This window comes from Dendronephthya gigantea, unplaced genomic scaffold (genome assembly GCF_004324835.1).
Source record: "Dendronephthya gigantea isolate DGI-Jeju-01 unplaced genomic scaffold, DenGig_1.0 000215F, whole genome shotgun sequence".
In the NCBI taxonomy this organism is placed as follows: Eukaryota; Metazoa; Cnidaria; class Anthozoa; order Malacalcyonacea; family Nephtheidae; genus Dendronephthya; species Dendronephthya gigantea.
Genome location: NW_021163225.1, coordinates 68187 through 88750, shown reverse-complemented (window position 1 = coordinate 88750; position 20564 = coordinate 68187). Strand labels below are relative to the sequence as shown.

The 20564-nt window shown below is 37.2% G+C and overlaps 2 long non-coding RNA genes across 2 annotated transcripts; both read right to left on the bottom strand.

Moving 5' to 3' along the window:
• Positions 1–20: 20 nt before the first annotated feature.
• On the bottom strand, positions 21–7803 carry LOC114539732. Its single transcript, XR_003688930.1, has 3 exons — positions 7604–7803; positions 7497–7524; positions 21–107 (listed from the first exon to the last, which is right to left on the bottom strand). It is a non-coding gene; the product is annotated as an uncharacterized LOC114539732 (long non-coding RNA).
• Positions 7804–16375: 8572 nt separating this feature from the next.
• On the bottom strand, positions 16376–18034 carry LOC114539733. Its single transcript, XR_003688931.1, has 3 exons — positions 17935–18034; positions 17278–17313; positions 16376–16457 (listed from the first exon to the last, which is right to left on the bottom strand). It is a non-coding gene; the product is annotated as an uncharacterized LOC114539733 (long non-coding RNA).
• Positions 18035–20564: the final 2530 nt, after the last annotated feature.

The following is a 20564-nucleotide window of genomic DNA, read 5'->3' as shown; positions in this document are numbered from 1 at the left end:
GTTTGATAAAAATTCCGTGATTTTTACAAAAAGGCCGAGTGAAATTCACCAAAGGAAAACAGGAACTTGAGTTGAGTGTTGGCTCAGCTTCGGCAGGAATACAAGTTCTATAACAAAAGAGCAATAGCTGACAGCATCACATATTTCCCCTGTCGTCTGGCGAAATAAAATATTTTCTTGATTGCCAGTCGTATTTTAAGACTACGCGAAATCTGCAATTCAATAAGACTTTGATATAAGAGAAGTTTGATAGAATTGATTTAATGAATTTACTCATGCTTGAAAAGTGTGTGTAAAAATAAGAATACGGCACTTCTGTTTCGTGATACGGCACTTCTGTTTCGGCGCATACTATAGAAGCTTCCTGTGCCATTCTTGAAACTCGGAAGTGGCAATTTACTTAACATTTGGGAATGAATCCCTCAAAATGAAAGAGCGTATCTGCAACTTTGCCCCCCCCCCTCATTGCCTGACCCCAGTTCCAGTTGATATTTCACCCGTTTCGTCTCTTTCCATACGGCTATTAGCCAGTAAAAAACACCCCAAACGGACGGGCTGTTTGCCGTGTAACGTACGTACGTTTGTACGCTGAGTTCTGCCAATAATTATAGTTTCTACAGAAATTCTTTACCTAAATCTGAAGTTAAACGAAAAATTAAGTTTATAACTTTAAAGAATGAAGAAGTAAGATACTGAACTTTAGAAGTACATGAGATTCTGCTGGAAAATGCGAATATTTTTATTTGTTATGAATTTAATTCTGGAATAAACGACGCCATCTTTTGCAACTACAAGATTCTAATAATGTTTCTTTGGGCTATGAGTCAGTCAATTGGAAAAAGTTTACTCTTATAACAGTTTTAACAGTTTTATTGTGGTATTTTTCTTTAATTTTTCAAAGGAAGGCAATTTTGTTAGGCATCTGGCTTGATGATATAACTAGTATGGGGTACATATTTATTTTGGTTTCTTTATATCAATGGTTTATATGAATTATGCAACTTTGCAATGATTTCTAGGTAAGGACTGCAGAAACTGTAGGTCATAATATTATGTCAAATATGTACCATTAATAGTAATATTTGCTGATATGTGTAAAAAAGTTGCCTTCTGTTCCTGTAGTCATTCATCATCATGATGGTCTCACAGAAATGGAGAAGGTTGCCCAGCCTACAAGGTTTTTACAAGAAGGTAATGATGATGAGATACATGAGCAAATTATATCTTGTGAAATAGAAGATGAAGGATTAGATGAGAGGATCAGTGAAGTTGATGGCACAACTCCTTATCAAAAAGCCCAGAGAAAACAAAAAGGCTTAGGATGATATGAGAACAGAAATGTTCACTATAGAACTGACCACGGAAGTAGAGACATTTGTAGCATACATACTTCGTCATGCAAGAACCATGCATATGCAAAATAAAAGGTATGGTACTTGCATGTATATATAAGTTCTTGACATATATATGTCAATAAATGTTGAGAAGTAATTTAATGATTTTGATTTTTATCCACAGGCATTCTTAGTGATTGTAGTGTAGAGTGTGCAGTCGTGCAATCTTCCTCAGATTGTTCAGCTATTGCAGTTTGAAGATACAAGCAAAGAGGAATTTTCAAATAATGTCATATTTCTTTAATCCTATCCTTTCTGTTATGAAAAATATACGTAATAAATAAACCATTGGGTGTGTAGTGGTGGTGTATTGTTGTCGATATTGTTCTTGACAAAGCCTTTATTGCAACCATAACACAAAACCATTAATATTATAACTATAACATTTAAAACACTGCATGAAGCTCTATAAGACTATAACATATACCTATATTGTATAGTACATGGTGTATGAATGCTGATAGACAGTTTGCACCATGAAATCATATTCACGGCTGGCAGCCATATAACGTACGTCCGCTGTATGGTATATAGTGTAAGAATGTTGATATTAAAGAGTTTGCAAAATGAAATCATATTCACGGCTGGTAGCCTTATAACGTACGTCCGCTGTATGATATATAGTTGTTGAATGGTGATATTAGAAAGTCTGCACCATGAAATCATATTCACAGCTGGCAGCCATATAACGTACGTCCGTTGTATGATACTGAATGATGTATGAATATTGATTTTAGAAAATTTGCACCATGAAATCATATTCACGGCTGGTAGCCGTATAACGTACGTCCTCTCTATGGTATATGGAGTATGAATGGTGATATTAGAGAGTTTGCACCATGAAATCATATTCACGGCTGGCAGCCGAATAACGTACGTCCGCTGTATAGTATATGGTGGTGGAATGATGATATTAGAGAGTTTGCACCATGAAATCATATTCACGGCCGGTGGCCTTATAACGTATGTCCATTGTATGGTATATGGAGTATGAATCGTGATATTAGAGAGTTTACACCATGAAATCATATTCACGGCTGGTAGCCTTATAACGTACGCCCGCTGTATGGTATATGGTGGTTGAATGATGATATTAGAGAGTTTGCACCGTGAAATCATATTCACGGCTGGTGGCCTCATAACGTACGTCCGTTGTATAGTAGTATATGGAGTATGAATGGTGATATTAGAGAGTTTTGCACCATGAAATCATATTCACGGCTGGTAGCCGAATAACGTACGTCCGCTGTATGGTATATGGTGGTTGAATGGTGATATTAGAGAGTTTGCACCATGAAATCATATTAACGGCTGGTAGCCGTATGTGCTATATGTGGTTGAATGGTGATATTAGAAAGTTTGCACCAGGAAATCATATTCACGGCTGGTAGTCTTATAACGTACGCCCGCTGTATGGTATATGGTGGTTGAATGATGATATTAGAGAGTTTGCACCATGAAATCATATTAATGGCTAATGGCCTCATAACGTACGTCCGTTGTATGGTACATATTGTATGAATGCTGATAGACAGTTTGCATCATGAAATCATATTCACGGCTGGCAGCCATATAACGTACGTCCGCTGTATGGTATATAGTGTATGAATGTTGATATTAAAGAGTTTGCAAAATGAAATCATATTCACGGCTGGTAGCCGAATAACGTACGTCCGTTGTATGATAAATGATGTATGAATATTGATTTTAGAAAGTTTGCACCATGAAATCATATTCACGGCTGGTAGCCGTATAACGTACGTCCTCTCTATGGTATATGGAGTATGAATGGTGATATTAGAGAGTTTGCACCATGAAATCATATTCACAGCTGGTAGCCGTATAACGTACGTCCCCTCTATGGTATATGGAGTATGAATGGTGATATTAGAGAGTTTGCACCATGAAATCATATTCACGGCTGGCAGCCGAATAACGTACGTCTGCTGTATAGTATATGGTGGGGAATGATGATATTAGAGAGTTTGCACCATGAAATCATATTCACGGCCGGTGGCCTTATAACGTATGTCCATTGTATGGTATATGGAGTATGAATCGTGATATTAGAGTTTGCACCATGAAATCATATTCACGGCTGGTAGCCTTATAACGTGCGCCCGCTGTATGGTATAAGGTGGTTGAATGATGATATTAGAGAGTTTGCACCATGAAATCATATTCACGGCTGGTGGCCTCATAACGTACGTCCGTTGTATAGTAGTATATGGAGTATGAATGGTGATATTAGGGAGTTTGCACCATGAAATCATATTCACGGCTGGTAGCAGAATAACGTACGTCCGCTGTATGGTATATGGTTGTTGAATGGTGATATTAGAGAGTTTGCACCATGAAATCATATTAACGGCTGGTAGCCGTATGACGTACGTCCGCTGTATGGTATATAGTGGTTGAATGGTGATATTAGAAAGTTTGCACCAGGAAATCATATTTACGGCTGGTAGCCTTATAACGTACGCCCGCTGTATGGTATATGGTGGTTGAATGATGATATTATAGAGTTTGCACCATGAAATCATATTCACGGCTGGTAGCTGTATGACGTACGTCCGCTGTATGGTATATGGTGGTTGAATGGTGATATTAGAGAGTTTGCACCATGAAATCATATTAACGGCTGGTAGCCGTATGACGTACGTCCGCTGTATGGTATATGGAGTATGAATGGTGATATTAGAGAGTTTGCACCATGAAATCATATTCACGGCTGGTAGCCGAATAACGTACGTCCGCTGTATGGTATATAGTGGTTGCATTTTGATATTAGAGAGTTTGCACCATGAAATCATATTAACGGCTGGTAGCCGTATGACGTACGTCCGCTTTATGGTATATGGTGGTTGAATGGTGATATTAGAAAGTTTGCACCATGAAATCATATTCACGGCTGGTAGCCTTATAACGTACGCCCGCTGTATGGTATATGGTGGTTGAATGATGATATTAGAGAGTTAGCACCATGAAATCATATTCACGGTTGGTGGCCTCAGAATGTACGTCCGTTGTATAGTAGTATATGCAGTATGGAGTATGAATGGTGATATTAGAGAGTTTGCACCATGAAATCATATTCACGGCTGGTAGCCGAATAACGTACGTCCGCTGTATGGTATATGGTGGTTGAATTTTGATATTAGAGAGTTTGCACCATGAAATCATATTAACGGCTGGCAGCCGTATAACGTAAGTCTGGTGTATGGTATATGGAGTATGAATGGTGATATTAGATCGTTTGCACCATGAAATGATATTCACGGCTGGTAGCTGTATAACCTACGTCCGCTGTGTGGTATATGGTATATGAATGGTGATATTAGAGAGTTTTCACCATGAAATCATATTAACGGCTGGTAGCCGTATAACGTGCGTACGCTGCATGGTATATGGAATATGAATGGTAAAATTTTTTCCCATCCACACCATGAGTGTTTACCACCATCACCTTTGGTTTAAATAAAATGAGGCACTATATACCATACAGCGGAGATACGTTGGTGCAAACTCTCTAATATCACCATTCATACTCCATATACCATACAGAGGACGTACGTTATACGGCTACCGGCCTTGAATATGATTTCATGTGAAAACTCTCTATCATCGACATTCAACCACCATATACGGTACAACGGACGTACGTTATAAGGCTACCAGCTGTGAATGTGATTTTCATGGTGCAAACTGTCTAATATTACCCTTCATATTACATATACCATACAGAGGACGTACGTTATACGACTACCGGCCTTGAATATGATTTCATGTTCAAACTCTCTAATATCAACATTCAACCACCATATACCATACAGCGGACGTACCTTATTCGACTGCCAGCCGTGAATATGATTTCAGGCTGCAAACTGTCTAATATTACCATTCATACTCCATATACCATAGAGAGGACGTATGTTATACGGCTAGCAGCTGTAAATATGATTTCATGGTGGAAACTCTCTAATATCACCATTCATACTCCATAGACACCGCGGAAATTGGTATAGGCTTAGCCGCAATTCTCGATACTTAGACTTTAAACTTGGTGAGAAAAAGATTTATAAATATTCAAGAAAATATGTCTTGCACAAAAGATTGAAGCTTGCTCACGGTAAAAACGAATCGTCTGAATTAATAACCTTGTGTATACTTTAAGCCTCAAAATGGCCATTTCACAGCGGTCAGATGTGTATGATGAGCTGTCAAAAGATTGCAGAATGCGTATTCAGAAGAAAAATTGAACTTTTTTAAGATATTCAAAAGGTTTCTCTTTGATAGGGCGATACAGAAATGCACAATTGTGAACCAGCGATTAGATTTTCGGGTTGAAACGTCTTAAACACCAATTTCTGCGGTGTCTACTCCATATACTATAGAGAGGACGTACGTTATACGGCTACCAGCCGTGAAAATGATTTCATGGTGCAAACTCTCTAATATCACCATTCAACCACCATATACCATACAGCGGACGTACGTTATACGGCTGCCAGCCATGAATACGATTTCATAGTCCAAACTCTCTAATATCAACATTCAACCACCATATACCACACAGGGGACGTACGTTATACGGCTACCAGCCGTGAATATGGTTTTATGTGCAAACGCTCTAATATCACCATTCATACACCATATTAAACCATACAGTGGACGTATGTTATACGGCTACCAGCCGTGAATATGATTTCATGGTGCAAACTCTCTATCTTTCCAAAATAAATGCGATATCTGAGTTTTTCACCGGACGATTGTGCTATGTTGAGTGAAGCTCGTTGATACTTTGTCCCTTTGTCCCTGGTGGTAAAAGGCTGCACGCAAAACAGGGTCTATTCTATACATGGGCGTAGGAGGTATCCAGAGTTTGGGGGGCCATGGGGGGACCAGCTTCCGGGGGCCGTTTTGGTTAATAAAAGGGCCTTTAGGGATGGATTGCCTGCCAAAGCTGTAAGGACACCACTAGCTAGTGTGGTTTATATTTGTTCTCTATATTCTTATATTTTTGGGGGGAGAGGGGGATGTCTCCATCCGGTTCCTAGGTACATCTTTATAGCACGCGTATCATGTGAACAGTCTCAGTATCTCGGGGAAAAGCCCGCATATTTTCGTATGTTGTGGCGCAATGTTATTTCAATAACAAAATGTATTTATCGATTTTTAGATGCAAATATTTCGCAAATGAGCTCTTTTTCTGCAAAAAAATTCCCTCCAGATATTTCACCTGGATATCAGTGAAAATTTCCTTACAGCAAGCCAGACAACAGAGGCCAGACAAGGGAGAAATGCCGGAGACAACAGCGCACAATTACAGATCAATTTATTATTATTGATAGCTAGTTTACTGTAGCTAGGGAAGGTGCGTCATTTCCGATATCCCCAGATCTTGCAGCCTATTCCCAGGCCTTGTAAACGCGCGCTGCAGATCTTGAGCACATCATGAAGTCTGGGGCGACCGTACAAGCGTACGTACGTTTTACGGCTGCCAGCCCGTACGTATTAGCCTTACGGCTATCAGCCGTATGGCTTAGATGAACCGGATGGATATTTATATGGGGACTTAAGGTCTGTTCTCACGAATCACGATCCGTAATATACGCTAGATTATGTTGGTTTGTTGCCCATAGGCTTTCAAGTCAATCCATCATGAGTGAATTGGATCAAACAAAATTGGTTCGTATAAATAGACCTTTATAGTTTATACAATTCTGGCCTTGAACGCTCAGAATTGACCTTTAAGCAACTTTGGCCTTGAACGCTCAGTGGGAGGGGTGTATATTCACACGTTTATGATTGCATATCGTAGGAACAAACACTTTGAAAAGAAATCAGTCGGCCATAAGACGAATTACGAATATATATACATCCCTAAATTAGCTATGGCCTTGTTTAAACTTTCATATATCATCGAATTTCCAGTAGAAATTCTGGTAACGTTTACAGAGTTCAGGATAATATTCGCATCTTTCAAACCCCGCGTGGTATACACGTGCGTGCGGTTGGGAAAGACAGCTGGTTCATTTGACGTAATCAGGATATCGATGTTACTGCAGAACGACTAACAACATTATATCAAAATAATTTTACCTGTTTTTTCTTCGATGCTGGTAATCAGCTGTAAGAAAAAAGTGGAAAATAGCTTATGACTTAATCTACAGCGATGTGAAATGTTATAGAATTTCAAAAGACTTTACCAGCAATACTTGAACAACAACAAATCATTAGTAGAATCAAACCATGTCCAACAGTGTTGATAATTTCGCCAACATTCATAGTTGATGCGGCGTGGAATATTTCCTACATAGTGTGGATATGGATCCAAAGCCCGACTGAAAACGTCGCCAGAACTTATTTCTGTAGTCGTGGTTTGGTAGTTTGTGAAGGTAGAACCACTGGGTAGAACTAAATAACTATTTATGCAAAGGCAATGCTTACTGCCTAGCTTTTATCTTGTAATTCTTACGTTTCAATAGCTGATTGGCTCAACTGATTACAACCTACAATTATGCTAAGACTTTCGAACTTACAATGCCAAAAATATGGCATGCATGTATGCTATCGCGCTCAGCATGAATATTCGTAGTTATAAGTCATAATGCTTATACACAAAATTTCAACAAAATTTATTAATAGAAAATAAGATATTAGGTAGTGTCTGTTGTGGCTCCTTTGCACTGCAATCGTGCTATTAATTGGTGATTATTAATTAACGGATTATAGCATATCGGCGCGTTGACGTCGATTTCTCAATATTCCCGTGCGTTTTTCTTTTCCAAAATACTGTGCAGCAGCGTATAAAACGAGAATTTCACAGAACCGGGAAGAGATGGCGCAGGCAAAACATTGACACATGAATGATATTATGAGAAATACATACAGTGGCTTTCCACAAGTTTAATACAATTTCGCTCTTTTAAAAAAACAAGAATGTTATATGCATGCATGGTCATATGCATGTCTGATGTTTTTTATGCTCCCTATTTCGGACGCTCCTTGCTCGAAATGTACTAGAATAGTTGTTGTAGACTATTGGGAGGATGTAAATCTCTGTATACGCATTTGAACCATGTGAGAGTTTATAATTTGCTATATGACAAAACAAAATATCTTAATGACATATGGGAGCTAGTGTATTTAACGTTTTGGAAGCCACAGTACATAGATAAAAGGGGCATAATCTTAATTGATGTTTGTTGTTAAACAAATGGATCCAGGCACGTCATCCCGCTCGGTTTTCGAAGCTCGACTATACCTATGCTGTATTGCTGTTGAAAACATTGCCATTCATGCATGAAAACTATAAATTGGCAAGGATTTAGAGCAAAATGATTCCGAGATTTTACTACAACTGAAACATACGAATTTTTATATAATTATATTCAGGCTAATTAAAAGACGAGATCTCTTGCCTATTGTTCTCGTCAAAATGAGAGATGTGCTGCGATAAGGTAAATAATCCACTGTTTATGTTTATGTAAAGCTTCATATCTCAGCAAAACATTGACGCTGACTTTTAGTAGCACATATTTGCGTTTCCCATATCCGTTTGGTGAAAAAGTATTTTTGAGCCGTTTATGATGTTTATAGTACATAATTACTGTCACTGGGCCGTAGCCAAACCGCTTCATTTGGGGGGGGAGGGGCGTTATTCAAATACTCATGTTTACCTACAGCAGGCCCGGAACAATAGCTTACAAAAGAAATCAGTCGGAAATGATGAAAATATGAATAAACACCCCCCAATTTAATTAAGCTTCTAGCTATGGCCCTGATTACTGGCATCGTGAGAACAGTGCACTGGGGGCAAAAGAGCATTTGAGGGGCTAATAATAATAGACTAGGGTTTCTATTATATATTAAAAGTATTCTAATAGCATTCACAATCAGACGCAATCACATCGATCATTAAAAGTATGAAAGTATCTAAATTGATACGGTAAATACACGATTTAAAATAACAATCAGATAATGTAAGTCTAAAATAAGTGTTTACTACAATTCTAACCCCACACAAAACCCGCCTGGGGCATCTAAAGTTGTCAAATACGATCTGCTATCGTTTCTTTTGAATTTCGAACGCCCTTTACAAATTACTGGAAATTGTTGTAACGAAGTGAATTCTTCGAAGTTTAATCGGCCACATTTAAAATAAGACACGCAGGAAAGAGAGTCATGTATGTCCTGTGATACATGATCAAGCAATCTCAGTTGTGGGAATACTAGCAATTTCCATTGGCAAAATGACAGCTGAGGGTCTTTCCGGAGTGTCGTAAAGCTCTGTCGCATTTTCTCCTTGTGCCCTATTTGTTTCGAAGCACAAATCGTCGTATGGAACGAAGACATTTCTGACATGACGTCCCAGGACGTCATAAACATGGTGGCCAGACTCATCAACATTTCCCCACGCGTTTCGAAGCCAATCAACAGCCAATGGTGGAAATAGCTGGAGCCTGTCATACCAAGAGCTCTGCGAAGAATGCGTGTTGATATAATCTCTTCTCCACAGCACAACACCACGCGAATGTTGTGGAATCGGATTTCCACCAGGTGTTAGATTACCGTACTCTGGAGGACGGTTTTCCGGAGTTGCTGAATGTGAAGACTCTTATAAGGAATATAAAATGCTAATATCATCATACAAATATTATTAATTCTCTGTTTGTCATTATGTTTGGTGATTAGAGTGGCGTCGCCAGACCAGGAACGCGGAATATTATGAGGATAATACGAACCACTGCAGAAATTAAGAATTGAATGAAAACCAAGGAGTAAATAATCCCCTGACTCAATGTTAGCTTATAGTCTGTAAGAGTAACCAACTTATTAGTTAAACACAATATATGTATTCATAGTTTTTCAGTTGGGGTTAGCTCTTACTGCTGTTGTAAATATGTTTTTTAGTAGCACTTTCTGCTCTGTAATAATTTCATGTCCAGAATCCACGAATATATCGCTTCATTCTAATCGTTCTGTATAAGTAGTTGGGTAAGGGTTATGGCCAGATTTAGGATTAAAAATTACGTTGATAAGTGGATTCTGGACATTAAATTACAATTACATGTACCTTGTATCCGAGAAAAAGTACACGAGTTCAGTTTTGTTTTGGCCCAGGATTCCGGAACGATTACCCCGTTTCCACATCCCCCTCTCCCCAACGTTACTTACTATTCGGCACAATAATCTTTTCGCACTTTTCAAAGTTATTTATTGAAGATAATTTCAGTTTATTAATCGCCAGTTTCCCATTTAATTTAACCCCTATACGGATGAAGGGGATAACGCCAATGACGTCACAGTAGGTTGCCACGTGAACATCATGTGGGAATACGCGATAGTTTCATGTGAACTAGTGTACGTGATGTATTAGCGTATAATGACGTGACACTAAATGTACCACTGAGCTATATAATAATTCCTGGAGGACCGGCTCCTCCCATTTCAGTAACTTTGTCCGCCATCTTTTTGAAGCAAAAAACATGGCGGACTTCACCCTTCTGCGCAACCGCAGAAGCTCTGCTGACGCCACTTGGTTCCTTTTCGCCATGGTATTTACCACTGACCAGGCTCAATTCTGAGCCCCCTACAGCAGCATTCTCCATCCTGGATTTTCTAAATAACATTTCTCCCCCCTGGTTTATATGAATTTTTTGCCGAATTTTGTTTTTGAAATAGTTTTTGTTTTTTTGATATATTTTTCACCCTGGCCTCCAATAAAGTTTTTATTTTAAAATGAATACAAGTCATAGACGCTGTTTTTTGCCAATGCGAGGACAAATATAGATTAAAATGTCGAAAAAATGTGGACAAACTAAAGATTTTAATACTGACACGAACTGAAAGGTTTTATATATAAACGTTTATTCTCGGGTTTATTGCTTTATTTTATTTATATATTTGTTATTTATGCATTCCAATATCACAATGAAGTTTTATAAATTTTTGAACTTTGAATTCAGTTTTGGCGCTATCATAAGATATTTTGAGGACAACTGGGAATTTATGGGCATCAATTTGATTTTCTAAACCAATAAAACCATGAACTGAAGAATTTAATACAGAAAGAATGCAATTAGTATGTGATGATGTCTTCAGGACTTTATACCTGTGCATAAATCATAAGCCAAAGAAACAGAAGGCAAAGCTCAGGCAAAATGCAAAATCATTAGCTTGTACCTCAAAGGGCTATAAAAGTTTTTAGTATTTTTAATTGCATCCATGGACCCCTGGTCATTGTAATGAGTAATATTTATCCCTCCGTACGCTCCATTATTCCTGATTAGCCTAACAAATAAACATGGCCCTCTTGGAGGTTGATACCATAAACAGAAAACTATTAAAGTGGCTGGAGCTTGAAGACACCCTGCTCAGTCAATGCATGTTTATATTTATTTCTTCGATAAATATAACAATTGGTAAAAACACAATTAAGCGAACAAGAAAATCAGTTAACATGGCAATTAAGAATAACAATGCACATTCATCACAACATGTATAATGTGCTGTATTCATCTCAGTTCAATGTTCCAGCAATTTGCATGACAAGTCATCTCTTGCTTTATTATTCATGGCATGCTCATCCTGAAAAATGAAAATAGAGATCTCATCGAGATATATTCACAAGGTGCAAGAGGCTAAGAAATTAATTGTAAGCCATGATAATTGCATGATAAATTGGCAGAAAAGATAATATATTAACTAAGCTTTAACAGCCACTATCAGAAGTTGCAATTTTACACTGTTTGCCACAAAATTGTATTACTTTGTATCAGCACCCAATGAGCACCTTTGTCAGTCATATCATGTTAATTGTTATGATGTTATCATCACATCATCATGTTAATGATGATGGGAGGGGATCAATAGACTAATACATTCACTGGGGGAATGGTTTACCTATTGGCATATTAAATGTAAGTAAGTTACTGCTTGCACAAAAACACTCCACAAATCCTATTTCATAGATGCTTGCTATATCATAAAAACAACATAGATGAAACTCAAAAGATTTACACTGCCAAGAATTTAATTCCCACAATTTTTTGCCCACTCAAGTCAAGAGAAAGTAGTCACTCTTCTCAAATGACTGAAATGAGGTGTCATGAATCCACTCCAATGCCTGAATGCCATAAAATGAAATGTGGACCTGAACAAGAAGTTGCATAACTTACATTGCACTGTAATTAGCTCGTGTACCAAAGGTCGAAAATACGATAGTATATTTGCTGTTTATACGATACGTTTTGATGGATTTAAATCATTGTAATAATGGCTCAGAAGCTTTGGTAGTCAGACTAGTGATAAATATGTAATCCAAAGACAAAAAATCCCGAAATTATTATAAAAATGGCTTACCTGAATGCTAAATGAGAAAAAATTACCCTCCCCACATCGTTTGAGCAAGAAGCCACTTCTTCGTTCAATTTTTTTGAACCGAAGAAAAAATAAACAAAAATGAAATACGAAAAAATATATACGGAAAGCTGAAAATATTTTCATAAAATCCAGGAGGGAGACGGACACAGTTTTTCACCTTGTATCGCGGTATGTCAGCTCCGTTACGTTCCCTCGAGCAAGAAATATTCTAAAAGTATGTCCTTGATTTTTTTCGTCCCATTCTGTATTTACGCGTGGTCCCTACTCGACCAGATTAAAAGAAAATTAGCCGAAATCTCCAAAATTCTAATTGTACTTTTGAATTCCCTGGAGGTGTAGAAAGAAAAATTTCAAAATCGTTTTTAATTATAAATTGCCCCCATAAGCGTAATTTCGCATATAATCTCTGTGTCAGTACATCGTCGTCAAGCGAAGACCAAAGCAACTCTCCAAAAATGTGCTTTGCGGAAGGCTACTTCTTGCAGGATTTAATTTTTTTTTGCAGCATTTGCAACACACGGCACAAAATTTATTCCTTTTTATTCCTTTTTATTTTTGATGGCATTAAAAACAAGCAAAATACCAAAAAAAAGTTTGGCTACCATGTTTTTGTTTATATATTTAAAGGTCCGCCGTGTAGTGCGCGAAATATATTCGTGGGGTACACGCAAGCCGAACTAGCGCATGCGCAACAAATTTCCCAGCTGTTAGTGGCGTCAGCAAACGCCGAAATCCGCCATGTTTTTTGCTTCACTTTCTGGCCAAGAGCCGGTCCTCCAGGAATTATTATATAGCTCAGTGAAATGTACACGATAGTTTCACGTGATGTGAACACAGCATAATATTGTGTATAACTTTTAGGTGAATCCGTGCGAGGGATTGTAAATGTAGTGTTGTTTGCTATGATTGGGAGATTTTATATGTTTATCTCGATTTTATTCATATTATTTTATAGATTTGGTGGTTCTTAAAAGAACTGGGGTTTTTTAGGTCTTTATCGTTGATCTTCTAACAGCGCCCCATATGCCTCAACTTAAACTTTTGCGCAATGCCGATGAGCATTTACCTCGGTTATGTGATTTCCACATGTCTCGATTGAGTCGAGCATATAGAAAAGATGATCTGCTCTAGGACATCCAAGATCTTCTAAGTTTATATTTGGTATTTGGAGTCCCTTGAGAAGTTCTATATTGCCTACGATATTTTGTAAAGTCGCTAGCGGTACAGCGTCTCAGCTCCGGAACTCCGAATGGGAGTTTATGAATCTTTCGCCGAACATGTCTTGCGACCTTTGGTAGACAAGTTTGACTAATTTAGACCAATGTCGAAGAACCATGATGACGCTTTAACATCTCCCCGTCTCATTTACAATCCCTCGCACCGATTCACCCAAAGGTTATATACACAATAATGACAATATTATGCAGTGTTCATATCACGTGTCCACACGTGAAACTATCGTGTAGTTATTATGTAGTTACTATAGTTACTATATGTAGTTATCATTTAGTGTGACGTCATTATCCGCTAATACATAACACATGCTCACGTGGAACTATCGTGAATTCCCACATTATGTTCTCGTGGCAACTTACTGTGACGTCATTAGCGGCATCCGTATATGGAGGGGGGGTTCTACATTCCTTTCCTGGCGATGCTTTTAGCTAAAAAATAGAAGAGGTATGATCAAACTACATTTAGTCACTGAGTAGAAATTAGATGTTTTACCTTCTTTGGGTTTTCGTTTTCGAATGATCAAAACCAAAACTACGACGACAAACACAAAAGCAACAATAGCAATGATGATAGAAATCGTCTCTTTGTCGAAAACATCTGTAAATACACCAAAGAAGTTGTTTAAAAAAAGAATGCAGAAAATAGAGTTGTATAACAAACAAGCAAAATCTATTTGGAAACATTTTGAAAATTTTGCGCGATCCACCCTGATGTAACAAGACCGAGTCAAGGTTACCTGAGCAATGTTTCATCTCACATACTTGAACCCGATAAGCTGCTCCCTGCTTACTACAATTCTCACTAAACTCTTCAGAGGGTATATCACACAGTCGCATCCATATTTCAACACCTTGACCACACGTGACACTGCACGGGGAGGACTTTGTCCAGTTGCCATGAATACCAGCAACTGCAAAGTGAAAATTGGAAAAAAACACAAACAGCCGCGAGTTCTAATTCAGCTAAATGTCTCATTAAAAATTGCATGTGTGTATGTATGTGTGTATGTATGTATGTATGTATGTTATTCCTGATGAAATCCCGATTCTGTAAGCACTGGGTCAATAATAAGTAGATTTCTGCACTGAAAGTTAGAACTGAAAGAGATGACTATATAGTGAGGTAGAAATAGGTTGAAGAAGCCCGAAGGGCAAAAGAATATCATGAGATTACTTTTTAGCAGTATTTAGCAGTTAGTTTGAGCCTTACTGAGACAACGTTTTCTTCTACATTTCCTTAACTCAGCCGAGTTTCCTAGCCCACTGCAGTTACGGCCTCCGTATTTTGGTTCTGGATTATCACAACTACGGTGCCATTTTTCTACTCCTTCACCGCAAGAAACATTGCAAGGAATACTCAAACTCCAGTTGCCATACCCGCCACTCACTAGTAATAACAACATTAAAATGTTATAATATTCTTGTATGTTTGCATGGTGACATCAATAAGTAAATTAGCTTGTAGGTATTATAAAGTTAGTAAACAACTTGAACGTGGGATGGGACGTGTAAGTAATTTCTACCCGAAAGTGAAAAAACTTGAGGCGTAATGCCAGCAAATACAGCCTGAGAAATTGAAAACTATTCTGGGACTTGAACTATTGCTATTCGTAATTTCCTCGCGTACATGTTGATTACAAGTACATTTTTTCACTTTGGAAGCTTGTATAAAAACTATATTGGTTTGCGAACGTAACTAAAACCGACTAAATTCTGTTTACGCTTATGTTGGTTCTTACAGCACCTTTGCGACTATATGTCATCGGCTAATTTCGGCATGCTTTGACAAAATAATTCCCTTACCTGGGCAGGGTTTAGCTAAACAAGGTCTGTATACGACTGATTCTCCGATGTTACTACAGTTTTTTCCATGAAACTTTGGCTCAGGATTGTTGCAAACTCGTTGCCATGTTTCAAAACCTTCACCGCAACTTACATTACAACTATTTATTAATGAGAGGTTGCCATAATTACCGTCAACTAAACAAAATAATTTAACATATTGGTTTTGAATACAAACAAATTTTTATACCCAACAAAACAAACGTGACACATAGTTATACCGCTACTTCTTTCGGAAGTTTAATGCGTTGAAAAAAAAGTGTATTGAAAACAACACATCTATATTTTCACCTTTCACATGTGCATGGGAAACGAAGATGAACTTCTTCACACACGTGAAATAAACCCCACGATACCTGGTGTACACTTAGGGATATCACAGTACTCCCATCTCTTGCTCCTCTCGGCAGTAAAACACCAAGGTCGCTGCCCTGAGTTCTTGGGATTACGACATAATTCTTAGCGTTATTTAATTCGGGATATGTGGTGTTCATGGTATGACGATGTGGACATTGTTCCGTCCATGACTGACACGGAACACCGGAGGCTGTCACTGATATATTGCCATGGTAATTGCTTCCGTTTAAGTAAAGGCAATCTGGGTAAAAGGATACACATATGAAAAAATGTTCAGGTTCAATTGGGCACAAGCCGCTTAAACGGTACAGATCAACAAGAAGTATACTAACACCACTGTATAAGCCGGAATAGATGACATCAAATTGGAATCAGTTATTTTATGTTAACAATGAGTTTATTATCATTTTCAGTGAATTATTTCAACTGCTGCCCGTGTGTTTAATTACGCCTTCTGTAATTATACCTATGATGGCTTAGGACTGTTAAATTTGATTTTTGAATGTAGAAAGTTGTTTAACTATCCGCCATGTTGTTTATTTTTGCAGAAAATATTTAACTGTATCACTCTTAACCAATCAGCAACCAGCAATTTTGTCATGCTAATAATGAGGTTTCTTAACAAGCAAACAATAAACACCAAAAATCTCTATCATTTTAAGCAATGATGAAAGTATAAACGCCTCCTTGGTTCTGCCTGTCAATCAATCTCGATTAAGGCAATATTAGTTATTAGGTTTAGATGTGTTCAAATGTTAAAATGTGTTCAAATTGAAATTTTTGAGATCGAGTAACTGAGCTGGCAAACTATCACGTTCAAAAGCTAAAGCAACTGGCATCTTTGAACAAAGTGAAATTTACTAATGATTCAGCGTAGAAGATAATATACCCGAAGTGCTCTTGGAACAACATTCCGCTAATATTGTGTTGTATTGTGCTTATAGTATACTTCTATAAAGAAGTCAGAAATTTCCACGTTTGTGATACCAAGTATTAAATTATATCTGTTCCATTTGGTAAAGTAAAATGAAAATAATTGCATACATTTTTTTCACACTTACCCAAATTGCCTGTCGATTCAACTTCTTTGGGTGTATCTATACAATGTGGAATTTAGGAAAATTGGGAATACATGTCGAGGTCTTTGAGTAAGCAAAACTTTGCTCTGGGCTGAAAATGTTTAAATTTTAAAGGCCCTGTTACACGGTGCAATTCTTCTTACAATTCAATGCAATTCTACTTTTGAATGATGTAAATTTGGAAATTACCAAATTTTAATTTTGATTACACTCTATAAACGTTCTTACCATAACAAATTGACACTTCACTAATTTACATCCCACTAAATTGAATTGCATTGCAAGTTGCAAGAAAAATTGAACCGTATAACAGGGCCAAAAGTGAAAAATCTTTCAAAATTGAAAATCGGGTTTTAAGCTTTGCATATGAGAAAGGAATTATCCACAGCCTTTTTTCATTTTTAAAACACGGTTTGTAACATTTAGGCTTTATTAGCTTCTGATTAGAGCAAAATCTTCCGGAAAAATTATTTTGGTTCAATTGAACAAAAGAAAGAAAAAGGAGAAAGATAAAAGTTTTAAAGGAAAAATTCATTTTTTTCTTACTTTACTCCTCCATAAAACTTCGTAGTACGTTTTACAATTTACGTAAATAATCAAATCACTTTATAACCACGTGCAATGCATAACATAAATTACCTGTTAAGTTTTCAAAATCTTCGTACCAGCATTCTGGAGATTCACCAGCATTCCTGTATGGTTGTAGCTCCCCCCGGGCCAGTTTCTTCCTTTCCGGAAAGCGAATTATCGCAAATGTTACAGTTACTTCCACTATTTCATGGCATAAGTGTTAGCATTATGGTACGATTCGCGGCAAACTTTTTGCTCTTGATAGTCGCTTTGCGTTCGGTCACAAATCGGAAAATGAAAATGACAGCTAATTGTACTAAGGACGTAAATACATTTGCGTATTTCGTTGATATTCATATTAAAATAAAGCATTATTTTTGAGTTGCCCAGCCTTTTTAAATCATCTTCAAACGTATTCATATGGTCGTTTTCACGAGCTTGATAATACGGAGCTCTATAGACGTACTTTGGTAACAAGATACCATGATTTTCACAATAAGACCGAGTAAAATTTACCAAAGGGTAACACGAACTTGAATTGAGTATCGGCTCAGCTTCGACAGGAATACATGTTCTAAACAACAAACGATCTTTAAATATTTTTCATGGGACATGATAGCTCTGACTTAATTTTAACATTGTTTGCACATGATCGCAGAAGGTTATAGAGTATGTAATTGTCAACAAGTATAAACTAGCTCTCTTTCTATAAAACTGGCCGTTTCGTTTATGTTAATGCAACAGCATGCATCTACAGTAAATTTTAAGTAGGAAAAAAAAACTACTTTTACCTGTTGCTAACGCTGTCTTGAAAACGATGTTGAACTACAAGTTAAGTAAATATAGAAACATGACTGTATTGCATGATTTCCCTGCAATTCTAGACAGGTAAAAGTACTAATAAGTACTTAAATAGAAAAAAAATTTTTGGCAAAATCATGCGTATGAAGAATCTTTAAAAAAGGAATGAGAAAAGCCGGAATCTTTAAAACAAGGAACAAGAAAACCCGGATTCTTTAAAACAAGGAACGAGAAAAGTCGGAATCTTTAAAAAAAAGAATGAGAAAAGCCGGAGTCTTTAAAACAAGGAACAAGAAAAGCCAGAATATTTAAAACCAGGAACGAGAAAACCCGAAATCTTTAAAACAAGGAACGAAAAAGCCGGAGTCTTTAAAACAAGGAACGAAAAAAGTCGGAATCTTTAAAACAAGGAACGAGAAAAGCCGGAATCTTTGAAACAAGGAATGAGAAGTTGTTGATTTTTGTATGCGTTTGTATTACGGCCGGAAGTTTGTAACTAATGTAACACGGTTTGTAACACGGTTTGCATATGATAGCAGCTGGTTAGAGTGTATACGTAATTGTCGACAAGTATGAACTGGCTCTCTTTCGATAAAATTGGCTGTTATATGGAACATAAACTGAATTATTTTGTGGGGAAGGAATATATAATACATGGAATATACTAATACGTATGTAATTATGCAAACGCTGAAACGAACACAAGGTTCATAGCTACATCCGGTCCGGTGATGTGTAAACGCAACTCCGTTTTGATACTTTTTTGCACCGTTTTCAGACCGATACGGAGTAGTGTAAACGTAGCCTAAAGGCTGTTTTCCACTTACGCGTTTTTTATAAGCACTTACACGTACAGAAATTTAATGCTTTTAAATTTTTTATTTAACATCTATGGCAACTAATGCACACTAAAATATGCGGAAAGCTAAGTCCCTTCGATTTATTCACTCAGTTTTTTCAAAAGTAACATGTATAAGGATTTGGACTTTTACGTGCGTGTACGTGCGTATCAAAACGCGTAAGTGGAAACAACTCTAATTTAGATACAAACTTCCGGCCGTAATACAAAAGTGTACAAAAATCGACAACAAAATACTTGCTCCAAAAATGCTTCAAAATCGTAGACCATCCATTTGAATCAAAGTTTTTCTTTTCCGAAGGCAGCTTTTACGACCTGAGATTTTAATTACGCCCGATACGAAATCAAAGTTTTCCGTGATTATGTCATGAAGGTTTTGCGTTTTTGCAAGTTATGCGCATAGTGAGTTTAAGACGAGTTAAAACTGGTAACTAGGAAACGTTTGCAAGCGTGCGATTTGCTAATGTAAAATTTTTGCTTGCGTCAGCATAACTGATATTTCTGAACTATAAAATGGGCGTGATCAATGTATGTGGTTTTTCTAAATTGACTACATCGTCATATTTACTTTACGTGTATATTGATGAAAACGCCGGGATTTAATAATAAATGTTGGGTCTAAACTAGTTACAATGTCAACAATTTATGCATATAGACTAAATTTAAAAGTATAAAACACATGCAATTAAATTTAAATCCTAGTATACTTTATACATATCGTAGCTAACTACCGCATGGAAAAACTAAACAGTAACAAATTGTCCTGCGAGGGTGTAGCGAACTGGGCTACATTGACGAATTCGTACGAGGATTTAACAAACTTTGACATTTCAGAACAACAGGAGCGAGATTTGACGGCGAAGTAATAGTATGTAAAATAATTTGTATTTTTATTAGTAAAATTCTTTATATTTCTTTAATTATTTCTGATTTGCCGTGAATAAATCCTGGAAGGCAGAAGCTCCATATTAAAGACGCGCCGGAGTTAACGCCAGAACTGGCATCTTGTTTTTTTTTTTTTTCATCGTCGCAAGTCTGT